The following is a 15,796-nucleotide window of genomic DNA, read 5'->3' as shown; positions in this document are numbered from 1 at the left end:
AAACTTTTACTGTTGTGGATGTCCATGCTCTTTTCCTTGCTTGTCCTCCTTGTTTCCTCTTGCATTTCCTCGCATCCGTGCCAATCTTGCTTGCTTCCAATCCTCAAGTGCCTTCCTCACTGACTCATGACTCTCTTCCACCCTTTGTCTTTCTTTTCGTGCTAATTCATCCTTCATTTTGTCATACCTGGCTATTCCTGGATGCAATATTGGCAGCTGTCCCACTAAGTAGCCGAGCTTGGCTTGAGTGTTTATGTGATGTCCTGTTTCGCTCATGTAAACTCCTTCTGCGAATGCCCTTTGCTCGTCAAATAGTTTTGCCTGTTCTATTTATCTTCGATGCATCTCATGTATGTGTGCCCCTTGATGTGCTTGGATGTTGATTAGCCTTTGGGTGGATTCTTGTTGCTCATTTTGCCTTTGTTCCATCCTGTTGAATGTTTCTTCCCATTGTTGTCCTTGACTTAGTTGTTGTTCTATCATTTGCCTTTGCCACTCACCTTGCTGAGTCATCCATCTTGAGAGTGTTTCCTCTTGCTGCCCCATCATCTGTAGTTGAAGCTCTTTCTGTGCTCCTTGGCTTTCCAAATATTGTCTAGACAAGCCATCAATGGCCTCCTGCAATTGGTGCATGTCCAAGGTCTGTTGTGCTTGGCCCTCTAAGACTTGTCCTTCCACTACTTGAGGGACTGTCCTCTTCCTTTGCTTCCGCTGAGGCAAAGGGGATGCTGCAGCATTCATCCTTCGTACAGTTATTGGGATGCCTTCCTTTATCCACATGGGGTTCTTATCTTCAAAAACCACCCCAGCTTTCTTGCATATTCGGTAAATAGTGCTGGGGTAACCTAACGTTCCTCTTGAGTCGCTTTTCTCTGCCATCTTTCTAATACCTTCAGCTATGAGTTCATGAACTTTGATTTCTCCTCCCTTCAGTATACAGTGCACTATTGTGGCTCTCTTCACATTCACCTCCGAGTTGTTTGCAGCTGGGAGAATAGACCTTCTCACTAGCTCAAACCACCCCTTGGCTTCAGGAGTGAGATCTGTTCTCTTGATGAACTTTGGTTTATTTCCCGCACCCCTTTCCCAGTCAGCTCCTGGTACACAAATATCTTGCAGAATGTGGTCATAATTGGGGTTGTCCAATCATGAGTGATAGCTTTCTTCTTCAAACTGTATAGACCGTAGCTTCAATGCCCTCATGACACTCATGGGACCAAAGTCCACCATCTTTCCTCTCACAAAGCTTGTGTACGACTCATCCTTCTTATCATATCGAACCGCATTTGCATAAAATTCTCTTATGAGGTTTGCATTCACCTTAATGACCGGGTCAGTGAGGAGCTCCCATCTTCTCCTTTCTATCTTCTCTGTGATTTTGGGGCACTCAGTCTTTTTAACTTGAAATCCCAGCTCATAAATGATTTCCTTATCAACCATCCACCCGTATTGCAATGCATGATGCAAGCTTCTAAATCTCTTTTCATCATATGGGTGTTCTTCCATGGGTTCCTTTCCCTTCCTTCTTTTAGAACCCGAAGATGCCATGAATGATAGTTAATATGTGAAGGTGGCAAAGTTGTGGAGATTTTTGGTTATTTAAGGTTTTATTGCGATGAAGAGAGTGAGGTGGGAAAAAGGTTTTTAATGGGGTAGGGAGTGTCTTGTGCCGAAATGGAAAGTGGTGAAGATTGGGTAATGACAATGAAGGTGGGTACGGAACAAGGGTCATTTATATAGAGAAGTTGTGAGAGAATGGAGGGTGTGGATTGATTGAGTGGTTGCTTGATGGACGGTTGGGGTGATGCATGGATAAAAGACAAGGATCATCACTTTATGAATGAGATTGCTCGGTCTTTTAGGGGTTCCATTTTTCCAATGTTGCATGGCAACATTTTCCAATGTATTCCCTTTTTAGAACAAGTGTGTAGCCCTTCCTTTTGTGGTGTCCGATCCTTCTTTGTTTAGTTGTCCAATCCATCCCTTTTTATGCTTCTTTTCTTTTCCTATAAAGATTTAAAATAAGGAAATTAATATCATAAAAATCAAACTCTACGGCTAGAATAATAAAGAGAAGAAAAATAGTTTGTTTATTTATGAATTTCAACTAACTAACTACTTGTGTATCCTTATGCATTTTGGTGGCACCATGGGGTGACACCAAACTTAGTTTGAAGCAATGTGATGAAAAATTTTGTTCAAAGCTCCCAAGACTAGCATGCATCTTGGTTTGCTTTGAACACCAAACTTGTTCTTCACTATATACTTGCATGATAAAGATTTCACCAAGTGTTTGTCAAGTTTGGGTTGAAATTCATAAACATTGATTTATTCATTATTTTAAAAACATATAAAACATGGGTTGCCTCCCATGAAGTGCTTCTTTAGCGTCACTAGCTTGAAGTTTTTCCCACATCAGGGTGGTTGATAGTGCTTAAAGTCCTCCCCTCTTGCTGTGGACTTATATCCATTGGTTGGATCAATGATCTCCACATGTTCCAGGGAAAGAACTCTGTTGATAGTGAAGACCTTGGGTAACTGAGATGGTACAATAGGGAGATTAGGGGGAATATCTGGGAAGTAAGCTGAGACAAATCTATCCCCTGGAGAGAAGTCTTCCGTAGGGATCTTCTTGTTCCTCCACCTCCTTGGTACCTTCTTCATTGTTTCTTTTGAGGTTGCCTTCCCCTTGGTTACCTCTTTTTCTAAAGGAGTTGTGATGCTGTCTTCACCTGCCTCTAGAGGTTTAGGTTCCTCCAACTTTTTCTTGAGCTGTGGCAATTGCTGTTTTCCTTGTTTATCTATTAAGGGGATCTCAGAATGAACTGGCTGTGCTTCAGTTCTTGTTTCCTCCTTTAGTGTCTCATTATTATTTGTGCTTAGTTCCTTGTCCTCTTGCTCTGTTTCTTGTGAGAGTTTGAAAACATTGAAGCTGAGTCGTTCATCATGGATTCTCAATATTAGCACTCATTTCTCTACATCGATAAGTGCTCTGGCCGTAGCTAGGAATGGTCTTCCCAATATGATTGGATGAGTGTGACTCTCTTCCATGTCCAGGACAAAGTCTGTTGGGAGAAAGTATTTCCCAACCTTTAGCAACACATTTTCCACCACTCCTATTGCTTGCTTTTGAGTTTTGTCAGCCAGTTTGATGATTACATCTGTGGGCATTATCTCATTGATCTGCAGCCTCTTCACCAGGGATAAGGGCAGTAAGTTGATGCTGGCCCCCAAATCACATAGTGCTCTATCGAACATAGTTTCACCTATGGCACAAGGGATGTGAAAACTCCCTGGGTCTTTTCTTTTTGTAGGTAACTCAGGTTGAATAAGGGCACTACATTCCTTGTTCATCACTATAGTCTGGCCTCCTTTGAGTGAGCTTTTCCTGGGAAGAAGTTCCTTCATATACTTGATGAATGCAGGCATTTGTTGAATTGCCTTGATGAATGGTATGTTCACATACAGAGATGCAAACAAGTCTAGGAACCTTGAGTATATTCTCTTTCCCACAGCACCATTGAGCAGTTGAGGGAAGGGTGCATAGAGCTTCAGCAGCTCTTGTTGTCAGATTTCTGGTTCTTGGTGATCTCTATCCTCCTCCTTTGTTGAGTTATCTTCAGGTTGTTTGCAAAGTTTGCCTTGCTTGTCTTCAGTCTCTTGATCACTCATAGTGACCATTTTGCAATCTTCCCATCTTACTTTCTTTTCTCCTGATGGTCTCTCCCTGGTTCTTAATATTGGCTCACACCTCCTCTTTGAACACCTTATTTTCTTGAATCTCTTGGCATATTCCTTCAAGTAAGGCTTCAATCTTAGAGAGCTTATCATCAATTGATGAGTGATTCGGAGCAGATGTGCTGTTTTGGTTTTGATAAGCGTGTGGAGAAGTGTTGTTGTGGGGGTGTTGAGATGTCCTCTGTGTGAATTGCTGGTGAGCTGCATTGTTGTTTGAGTTTGTAACGTCTCTGGTCTTGGTTTTGATCTTGCTCACTTCCCCACCCAAAGTTTGGGTGGTTTCTCCATCCGGGGTTGTAGGTCTTGGAGTATAGATCATAGTTTTTCCTTGGTGAATTCCCAATGTAGTTGGCTTGCTCCTGACTCCCCTCTGCTTCTTCATTCACTCCTTCTTGGGTTGTTGATGAAGTGGAGATTGCTGCTACTTGGTTCATCTCCATCTTCTTGGTGAGGTCAGCCAGCTGTTGGGTAATGAGCTTGTTTTGGGCCAACAGAGTATCTACATTGTTTAGCTCCATTACTCCTCTTGTGTTCCCTCTTTCGGAAGCATAGAAATAGTTGTTCTCTGCTACTGTTTCAATAACATCTATGGCTTCGTCAATAGTCTTCTTCTTGTTCAAAGATCCTCCGGATGAATAGTCTACGGCCTTCTTTGACTCATAAGAGAGCCCTTCATAGAAAATGTGCAGCTGCACCCATTCGTTAAACATATCTGGTGGGCACCTCCTTGTTAGGTCTTTAAACCTCTCCCATGCTTCATATAGAGTCTCACCATCTTGTTGCTTGAAAGTTTAGACCTCAGCTCTTAGCCTATTGATTCATTGAGGAGGGTAAAATCTTGCTAAAAATTTGTTCACCACTTCTTCCCACGTTGTCAAGCTTTCCCATGGGAAAGATTCCAGCCACTTGGCTGCCTTGTCCCTAAGTGAGAATGGAAACAAGAGCAGTCTATAGGTGTCAGGATGAACACCATTAGACTTCATTGTGTCACATATTCTCAGGAAGGTGGTCAAATGTTGATTGGGGTCTTCTTGAACACCTCCTCCAAACGAACAGTTGTTCTGAACAAGGGTGATGAGCTGTGGTTTAAGTTCAAAGTTGTTGGCATGGATTGTTGGCTTTTGGATGCTACTTCCACAATTGCCTGGGTTTGGATTGATGTAAGAGCCTAAAACTCTTCTATCCTCCCCAGCATGATTTGCTCTACCTCCTCCCCCATGGTTGTGATCTTCTTCTTTATGATGGTTTTCCATGTTGTCTTCCATGTTTGGTTCAAAGAATTCCTCTTCTTCCTCAGCACCAACCACTTTCTTTCCTCTTGCCTTCCTCCTTAATCTAAGGAAGGTCCTCTTAGGTTCAGAATCGAAGAAAGTTGAAGCCCCGCTTCTTCTCCCTGTCATACAACCATCAAGTGCAAGCAAGAAAAGATAGGTGCAGAAAGTATTTGTGTCAGAATTACTGTTAGTTGTGGGTGATGCAATATATCAAACAGTTAGTGGGTTAGCAAACAGAATTGAAAATAACAAAGAAAAACAAAAGAGTAGAGGAGGGAGGGAAGAAGTTTAACTAAAACAAAAAGTAAATCACTCAAATAGAAAATGAAATTCACAAAAAAAAATGCTCAATCTAGTGATCTTCCAATTTAATCATTGTTGATGCACAATCAATCCCCGGCAACGGCGCCAAAAACTTGATGCGCGGAAAACTTGTCTCTCAACAAATCTCCCTTCGGCAAGTGTACCGAATTTGTCGTCAAGTAAAAACTCACAATAGAGTGAGGTCGAATCCCACAGGGATTGATTGATCAAGCAACTTTAATTAGAAGAATGTTCTAGTTGAGCGAATCCAGAATTTGGGTTGAGAGTTGCAGAAAATAAAATGGCGGGAATGTAAATAACAAAAAAGTAAATGCTAGAATTAAAGGATTGGAAGTAAATGACTGAAAATAAATTGCAGAATTGTAAATGGGAATGGGGGATTTGCTCATAAAGTAAATGGCAGAAATTAAAGAGAATGGGTAAGATCAGAGATGGGGAGTTCATTGGGCTTAGGAGATGTTGCAATTCTCCGGATCAAGTTCATTTTCATCTCTTCCTCGATCAATGCACTCATTGATCTCCTTGGCAATCTTAAGTGATTAAATTACAATTTCTTGCAATTCAATCTCTCAAATCTTGATCAATAGCCACTTCCTTGGTCAATTGCTCATGAGAAGAGATGAGGTATGGTCACTGATTATACCACATGCATTTCCCAAATTAAGTATTGAGAGGGTTATAGTCACATACCCATCCAAACCCAATTTGGTCCAGCATGAGAAAGCATTTCTAGCTTGATCTCTTCATTCCTCTTTCAAGGTTCAAAAGAGATCCATGTTTGAATAGCTTCTTTTCTAAGATAACTACTCAATTGGATGAAGATCGAAAGCTTTCAAGTAAAATCAAGAGAAAAGATAGAAGAAGAATAATGAAAATTCGTATTGATCCATCAAATTACAACAGAGCTCCCTAACCCAATGAAAGGGGTTTAGTTGTTCATAGCTCTAGAAAATGAAAACAAAGATGGAGAATACATCATAGAACTAGAAATTTTAGAGAAAGTAAAATACAGAGAGTAATTCTCTTTTTCCAACTTTCAGAACTCCTTAACAATTCAAAGCTACTCCTATATATACTACTTCCCTCAGCTTCTAGTTGGCTCTTCAAGTCTTGGGCCTTTGGATCTTGAGTTTGAAGAAGTTCTCTTCTTCATTTGGGCTCGGCTTTACTTGCAGAGAGAAAATGAGAAGTGGGCAGAGATTTTAGCTCAGGATGTTACGGGTGTTAACGTTTAGTAAAAATATAAGTTCGAGAACGTTAGTGACAATCAACTTTCTCACTAACGTTACTAAGTAAAAGCCACGTTAACTTCAACGTTAGTGGCATAAACGTTGCCACTAATGTTGCCTCTAAGTCCTTCGCACACGTTATTGAGACTTAAAATTTCCAATAACTTTGAAAAGCCCCATTTGTTCCCTCGTTAGAGCCCACGTTTAACTTAGTTAACGTGGCTTTTTAACGTGGGCTTGCCATCCTTCGAGAATGTTAGTGACACTCAACATTGTCACTAACGTTCCAAGGTGCCCCTATGTCTCACGTTAGAGTCCACGTTAACTAGGTTAACGTGGCTTCTAACGTGGCCATGCTTAGCCATCCCCAACGTTAGTGACAATGTTGAGTGTCACTAACGTTGGCCATTCTTTCACTCATCAACGTTAGCTTCCACGTTAACTAGGTTAACGTCGAAGTTAACGTGGCTCCTTGGGGGGGTTGTGTGGTTGCTTCCAACGTTAGTGACAATGTTGGGTGTCACTAACGTTGTCGACCACTCTTGCCTCTACGTTAGCTCCCACGTTAACCAAGTTAACGTGGGAGTTAACGTGGTATATTTCTCCTTAGGCCAACGTTAGTGACAATGTTGAATGTCACTAACGTTGGCGTTTCTTCCCCTCTTTAGCGTTAGGGGCCACGTTAACTAAGTTAACGTGGACTCTAACGTGGCCACTTATGAGCATTTGCCAACGTTAGTGACAATGTTAAGTGTCACTAACGTTGGCTCAACTTCCCTTCTCCACGTTAGAGTTCACGTTAACTTAGTTAACGTGACTCTTAACGTGGTCAATGATGGCTTCGAGAGCGTTATTGGCAATCACTTTTCTCATTATCTTTGCAAGTTACCTCCCATTCCTTGCTTCCTTTGGTCCTGAAATCAAGCAATAGAGTGCATCAAAGTTCTAGTCCAAGTCATGGGTAATGCAACATACAATTTGTCACTAAACTCATGCAAAATCCTCATGAAATAATGTAAAATGCACAATGTATGCTTGAATCAAGGTGTAAGTGAATATCTACCCAAAACTAGCTTATTTCCTAAGGAAATGTATGAAACTAACCTAAAAACAGTAAAGAAAGGGTCAGTGAAACTGGCCAAGATGCCCTGGCATCAAGGTTTAAGGACCTGACAAGAAGGTGCCCACCAGATATGTTCAATGAATGGGTGCAGTTGCACATTTTCTATGAAGGCCTCTCCTATGAATCAAAGAAGGCAGTAGACCACTCATCTGGGGGATCTCTGAACAAGAAGAAGACCATTGAAGAAGCCATAGATGTCATTGAGACTGTAGCTGAGAATGACTACTTCTATGCTTCTGAAAGAGGCAACACTAGAGGAGTGATAGAGCTAAACAATGTGGATGCACTGTTGGTGCAAAACAAGCTTATCACCAAGCAGCTGGCTGATCTTACCAAGAAGATAGAGAGGAACCAAGTAGCAGCAATCACCACCTCATCAGCAACCCAAGAGGGAGTGAATGCAGAGGCAGAGGATGAGCAAGAACAAGCTAACTACATTGGAAACTCACCTAGGAAAGCACATGATCCATACTCCAAGACCTACAATCCTGGTTGGAGGAACCACCCAAACTTTGGGTGGGGAAATCAACAAGACTAAGACCAAGATCAGAGACGCCACAACCCCAACAACAATGCAGCCCACCAACATTCCACGCAAAGATCATATCAACACCCACCTAACAACACACCTCAACATCCATACCAAAGCCAAAATGGCCCTTCTCATCCCTCCAACCTCAACTCACCATCATCTGAAGATAGACTCTCAAGGATTGAGACTATACTTGAAGGCATATGCAAAGAGATTCAAGATAACAAGGTGTTCAAAGAGGAGGTGCGAGCCAGTATCAAGAACCAGGGAGACACCATCAAGAGGCTGGAATTTCAAGTGGGATACTTATCTGAGAAGATTTCCAAACCTACTGATAGCTTCCCAAGTGACATAGTGAAAAATTCGAGAGGTGAAGCAAAGAAAGTCAGATGGGAAGATTGCAAGATGGTTACTATAAGTGATAAGGAGACTGAGGAAGAGCTGAACAACCCATTAGAACAACCTGAAGATACTTCAGCAGGAAAGCAGGGAGTGAATCATCAATAAACCATAATTACACAGAAGGAGCTGACACAGAAGGAGCTGCTGAGATTCTATACACCCTTTCCCCAATTACTAAATGGCTGTGTAGAGAAGAGAATATACTCAAGGTTTCTTGACATGTTTGCATCCCTCCATGTAAACATACCATTCATCAAGGCCCTTCAGCGAATGCCCTCATACATTAAGTATATGAAGGAGCTACTGACCAGGAAAAGCTCACTCAAGAGAGGACAAACAATAGTGATGAATAAGGAGTGCAGTGCCCTCATTCAACCCAAGTTGCCTACAAAAAGGAAGGACCCAGGGAGTTTTCACATCCCCTGTGCCATAGGAGAAACCATGTTTGATAAAGGACTTTGGGATCTGGCAGCAAGCATCAACTTGATGCCTTTATCCCTTATGAAGAGGCTGCAGATCAATGAGATAATGCCCACAGATGTAGTCATCAGGCTGGCTGACAAGACTCAAAAACAAGCAGTAGGAGTGGTTGAAAATGTGTTGGTGAAGGTTGGAAACTACTTCCTTCCCACAGATTTTTTTCATATTGGAAATGGAGGAAAGTCATCTCCATCCAATCATATTGGGGAGACCATTCCTAGCCACAGCCAGAGCACTTATAGATGTGGAGCGAGGAGAGCTAATTTTGAGGATCCATGATGAACAACTCACATTCAATGTTTTCAAACCCTCACAAGAAACAGATCAAGAGAACCAAGAACTAAGGAAAGATCACAGTGAGATACTGATAGAAGAAACAAGCACTGAAGCACAACCAGCACATCTGGGAGTCCCCTTGGTTGAAAAACAAGATAATCAACAGCTGTCACAGCTAGAGGAAACTCAAGTGGAGCCAAAACCACCAGAATCACATGAGACTGGCAACAAAATCCTCACAGGAAAAGAGACCACAAAGAGCAGGATAACAGCAAAGAAGAAGGTACCAAGGAGATGGAGGAACAAGAAGATCCCTACAGAATATTTCTCTCCAGGAGATAAAGTGATCTCAGCTTACTTCCCAGCTATTCCCCCTAATCTCCCCACCATCCCATCTCAGCTACCTAAAGTCCTTACCATCAACAGAGTTCTCTCCCTAGAACATGTGGAGATCCTTGATGAAGCCAATGGAGATAGATTTACTGCAAGGGGGGAGGACTTGAAGCACTACCAACCACCCTGATAAAGGCAGAACGTCAAGTTAGTGACGCTAAAGAAGCGCTTCATGGGAGGCAACCCATGTTTTACATGCTTTTAAAAATAGTTAATAATGCAAGGTTCATGAATTTCAAATCAACTTGATATGCACTTGAATGAATCCTTGTGTGCAACATATAGTGAGGAACAAGTTTGGTGTTCAAGGCACACTAAGAGAACATAAATGTAACCCACATCATGTCACTCTTAGGGGCCTTGAACAAATCTTTTACACCACATGGCACCAAACTAAGTTTGGTGTTGCCAATGTTGCATACATGGATGTTGAGTTAGTCAGTTGGTCTACACTCATGAATTGCACTTAGTTAGTTAAAAACAAAAACTTTAAAAAGTAGTTAGCCTTTTAATTTTACCGCCACTTTCTACAAGTGTGTTTTTAATCACATTTCTTTTATTTTGTAGGAGCATTGATGGGGCAATTGAAGGGTTCGGATAACACAAAAGGAAGATACTACACACGTGTCTTCAAGGGGATTGCATTGGGAATGGTTGCCATGCAACATTGGAAGAAGAACAAGCTTGGAAACTGAACCAACCCCATCATAAAGTTGGTGATCCTTGTGCTCACCCATGCTAAACCCCATCCGTCTATCACACAACCACCCCATCAATCCACACCTTTCATTCACTCATCACTTTCCTATATAAGTGAATCCTAGTCCGTACATCCCTTCACATTCCAATTCCCATTCCTTACAATACACACCTTCGGCATCCCTTCATCGCACCCTGTTTCTACTGGCCAATTTCACCACTCATCACTACCCTCAACACCCTTTCTTTTCAAAAGTCACTCATGGCATCATCAAGCTCTAAAAGAAGAAAGGGAAAGGAGCCTATAGAGCAACGCCCTTTCGATGAAAAGAAGTTTAGAACTTTTTATCATGCACTCCAATTTGGATGGATGGCTGATAAGGAGATCATATATGAGCTAGGCTTTCAGGTCAAGAAAACTGAGTGCCCCGAAATCACAGAAAAGGTAGAAAAGAGAAGATGGGAGCTCCTCACCGATCTGGTCACCGCAAGAATAAATGCAACGCTCGTGAGAGAGTTCTACGCAAATGCGGTGAGGTATGATAGGAAAGAGGAGTCTTATATAAGCTTTGTGAGAGGGGTGACGGTGGATTTTAGTCCCATGAGCATCATGAGACTGCTGAAGCTACGGACCATACCTTTTGAGGAAGAAAGTTATCAATCTCGAATAGATGGTAATCCTAATTATGACCAAATTGTGAAAGATATCTGCATACAAGGGGCAGACTGGATAAGAGATCCCAATGGAAAACCCAAATTTATTAAAAGAGGTGATCTCACCCCTGAAGCAAAGGGATGGTTCAAAATTGTAAGGAGATCCATCCTTCCTGCCAGAAACAACTCAGAGGTGAATATCAAGAGAGCAACAATGGTACAATGCATACTAAAAGGGAGAGAGATCAAAGTGCACGAGCTCATAGCCCAAGGCATTAGAAAGATGGCTGAGAAAAGTGATTCTGGAGGAAGGTTAGGCTATCCCAGCACCATTTTCTGCCTGTGTGACAAGGCCGGGGTAGTGTTCAAAGATGAAACCCCCGAATGGATAAAAGTTGGTATCCCAATTACTGTCCGGCGTATGCATGCTGTTACATCTCCCCTACCTCAACGAAGGATAAGAAAGAGGGTAGCCCAGCAAACTATAGAAGGGCAAAACCCAGAGGAGCAAGCCACAGCCACCTTGAACATGCACCAATTACAAGAAGCCATTGATGGGTTATCTAGGCAATATTGGGAGAATCAAAAGGCACAGAAGGAGCTTCAATTACAGATGATGGGCCGTCAAGAGGAATCGCTCTCGAGATGGATGAATCAACAAGGGGAGTGGCAGAAGCAAATGATGGAACAACAATTGGAACAAGGAAAACAATGGGGTGAATCCTTCCACAGGATAGAACAAAGGCAAAATGAACAACAAGAATCTATCCAGAAGCTAATCAACATCCAAGCACATCAAGGTGCACACATACATGAGATGCATCGAAAACAAATAGAACAAGCAGAACTCTTTGACGAGCACAGGGCATTCTCTGAAGGGGTTTACATGAGTGAAAGTGGAAATCATGTAAACATGCTAGCAAGGCTTGGATACTTAGTTGGACAGCTACCTATAGTACATCTGGGAATCATAAAATATGATGAAGTGAAGGATGAGTTAGCACGAGAAGAAAGAGTAAGGGTGGAGAAGAGTCATGAATCAGTAAAGAAGGCACTTGAAGACTGGAAAAGAGCCAGACTAGCACGGATACAAGGAAGCACAAGTGGATACAAGAAGGAGAACAGGAACAACCCCATGAGTAAAAGGTGGTGGAATTCCCTCATTGTCCCATCTTTTTCAAGTTTTAAATAAGGAAAATCATGTATGAAATAGAACATGCTTCCATGGTAGCTTAGGATTTTCAATTCTATTTTTAGTATTCTCCTTGCTTAGGTCTATGATTGCTAGTTAAATTGCGTGTTTTCAATTCCATCTTGCTTATTGTGTTGCTTGTCTCCTTTTGAATCAAATAAAAAGAGAATGTTTGTTATAAAAGACGAGAGTGGAGTTCATATTGTGGAGTAAGTTCCTAAGTTTGTGGTATGGTAATAGATTAGCTAAGTTGGTTCACCAATAAGATGGGAAGGCAACTATCTATCCGGAATCATATTCTTGAAACACACCCCATGAGACTAGCTAAATAACAAGATCCTAATAAGAAAAAGGGAAAGAGAAAATGAAAGTTGAGAAATAAAAGGAAAAGAGTAAGAAATAAGGCTAGGCACCAAGGGTTTGAATCTTGAGGCATGTGTCTGTGGTGCTCCTGTGTAAGGGATTTACTTGGATGAATAAGCTCTAAGGGGTGCCTTATCACTTGGTAACTTGGGTTAAGTAACCCGGGATTATCAGCTGAAAGTCCACTATCAAGAGTAACCCTTGCTACAGAACACTTAGTAACCCAAAGAGGTGCTGGACACCAAGGTCTCAAGAAAGAAAATAAACAAACCATGTGCCTGTGGTGTGTATGTATGGGAGAAAGAGACTTGAGGGAGTAAGTCCTTAGGGGTGTCTTAACACCTAGCACCTTGAACCAACTGGTTCGGGAGTGTTGGCTAAAAGCTTATCTTAAAGAGTCGCCCCCTCACAGAGCACTTAGCCTAAGAGCACAATCAAACCCTGAAAACAACAAAAGGATCAATGAATAAAAGTCTCATAGGGTGCAATCAAGTGAGTATTCCAGGACATGATAAAGGTCTGAAAGCCAGTAAAGGAATGAACCTAAGTTGCTATGCATGAAACCCCATAAAACCAAGAACATGACTTCCACAATAATGATTCATTCATCTTGTCATTTCATTCATCATTCTCTTGTTCCAGTACTTGCTTAGGGACAAGCAAGCTTTAAGTTTGGTGTTGTAATGCCAGGGCATTTTGGCCAGTTTCACTGAGCTTTTCTTTACTGTTTTAGGGTAGTTTCATGCATTTTCTTAGGAAATAAGCAAGTTTTGGGTAGAATTTTACTTACATCTTGATTAAAGCAAACATTGTGCACCTTACATGATTTCATGAGATTTACGCAAGAATTGAATGACAAATTAGATGATGCATGTCTCATGATTTGAATTAGAACTTTGATGCACTCTATTGCTTGATTTCAGGACAAAGGAAGCAAGGAAGAACCACGTTAGCAGCCACGTTAGTCTAACTAACGTAACCACTAACGTGGGATGGGAGCTAGCTTGCAACGTTAATGAGAAAAGTAATCGCCAATAACGTCCTCGAAGCCATCATAGCCCACGTTAAGAGTCACGTTAACTAAGTTAACGTGAACTCTAACGTGGAAGAAGAAAATAAAGCCAACGTTAGTGACACTCACCTTTCTCACTAACGTTAGACCAAGCTCATATTGGCCACGTTAAGAGCCACGTCAACTCAGTTAATGTGGACTCTAACGTGGGGAAGCAAAAGAATGGCCAACGTTAGTGACACTCACCTTTGTCACTAACGTTAGACTAAGCCACTTTGAGCCACGTTAGTTGCCACGTTAACTTAGTTAACGTGGAAGCTAACGTGGAGGGAGCAAGAATCGCCAACATTAGTGACACTCACCTTTGTCACTAACGTTGGAATGAGCCACTATGAGCAACGTTAACTCCCACATTAACTTAGTTAACGTGGAAGCTAACGTGGATGAAAGAATGATGAGCCAACGTTAGTGACACTCACCTTTGTCACTAACGTTGGAGATGGCTATCACCACCACGTTAGAAGCCACGTTAACCTAGTTAACGTGAACTCTAACGTGGGAAGTAGGGGCGTTTTGAAACGTTAATGACAAAGGTAAGTGTCACTAACATTTTCGAAGATTTGGCAAGCCTACGTTAAAGGTCATGTTAGCCACACTAACGTGAACTCTAACGTAGGGAAGGGAGGATTCTCAACGTTATTGGAAAAGGTAAGTCCCAAAAACGTGTGCGAAGGATCAAGAGGCAACGTTAGTGGTCACGTTGGTGCCACTAACGTTGAAGTTAGCGTGGGTCACCCTTGGGTTAGGAACGTTAGTGAAAAAGGTGACTGCCACTAACGTTCTCGAACCCACACTTTCACTTAACGTTAACGCCACTAAGGTCCTAAGCTAAAAGTCCCTGCCTACTTCATACTTTCTCTCTGCAAGTAAAGATAAGCCCACTGAAGAGGATAACTGCTTCAAACTCAAGATCGAAAGGCCCATATCCAAGACTTGAAGAACCAACTAGAAGATCAGAAGAGTAGTATATATAGGGGTAGTTTTGAATCAAAAAGGGGGTTGGAAATTGGAGAACTACTCTCTGTATTTTACTTTCTCTGCAACTTTTAGTTTAATTCTCAGAATGTACTCTCCATCTATGCTTTTCATTCCCAAAGCTATGAACAACTAAACCCCTTTCATTGGGTTAGGGAGCTCTGTTGTAATTTGATGGATCAATATTAGTTTTCATTATTCTTCTTCTATCTTTTCTCTTGATTTTACTAGAAAGCTTTCAATCTTCATTCAATTGGGTAGTTATCTTGTAAAAGAAGCTATTCATACTTGGATCTCTTCAGAATTTTGGAAGAGGAATGAAGAGATCTTGCTAGAAATGCTTTCTCATGTTGGACCAAATTGGGGTTTGGATGGATATAGTGACATATATTCCTACCAACACTTTGATTTGGAAATATATGTGGTATAATCAGTGACCATACTTCATCTCTTCTCATGAGCAATTGACCAAAGAATTGGCTATTGATCAAGATTTGAGAGATTAAATTACCAAGAAATTGGAATTTAATCACTTAAGATTGCCAAGGAGATCAATGAATGCATTGATTGAGGAAGAGATGAAAATGAACTTGATCCGGAGAATACAACATCTCCTAAGCCCAATGAATTCTCCATTTCTGATCTTACCCATTCTCTTTAAATTCTGCAATCTATTTTTATGAGCATCTTCCCCATTCCCATTTAAGATTCTGCAATTTACTTTCCGCCATTTACATTCAGCTCTTTATTTCCAGCATTTACGTTTTCTGCTATTTACTTTCCCGCCATTTAATTTTCTACAAATCTCAAATCCAATTCTGCTTAGTTCAACTAGAACATTCCTCTAATTAAATTTGCTTGACCAATCAATCCCTGTGGGATTCGACCTCACTCTATTGTGAGTTTTTACTTGACGACAATTCGGTATACTTGCCGAAGGAAAAATTATTGAGAGACAAGTTTTCGTGCATCAATTGCCAAGGAATTGGGATCCAATCAATTTCAATCCGCCATAGATCTATTCATATGATTGAGAAAGAAGTTGAGATCCATTTGATTCATGATGGATT

General features: G+C 41.4%; 1 non-coding gene across 1 annotated transcript; it reads left to right on the top strand.

Moving 5' to 3' along the window:
* The first annotated feature begins 4,442 nt into the window (after positions 1-4,442).
* LOC148567616 (small nucleolar RNA R71) lies at positions 4,443-4,550 on the top strand. Its single transcript, XR_015882843.1, has one exon. It is a non-coding gene; the product is annotated as a small nucleolar RNA R71 (small nucleolar RNA).
* Positions 4,551-15,796: the final 11,246 nt, after the last annotated feature.

Source organism: Arachis ipaensis, chromosome B4 (assembly GCF_059453495.1).
Source record: "Arachis ipaensis isolate K30076 ecotype BB chromosome B4, ASM5945349v1, whole genome shotgun sequence".
NCBI classification, from domain to species: domain Eukaryota; kingdom Viridiplantae; phylum Streptophyta; class Magnoliopsida; order Fabales; family Fabaceae; genus Arachis; species Arachis ipaensis.
Note: the sequence above shows the minus strand (reverse complement) of the source record. Positions and strands in the feature narration are given on the sequence as shown.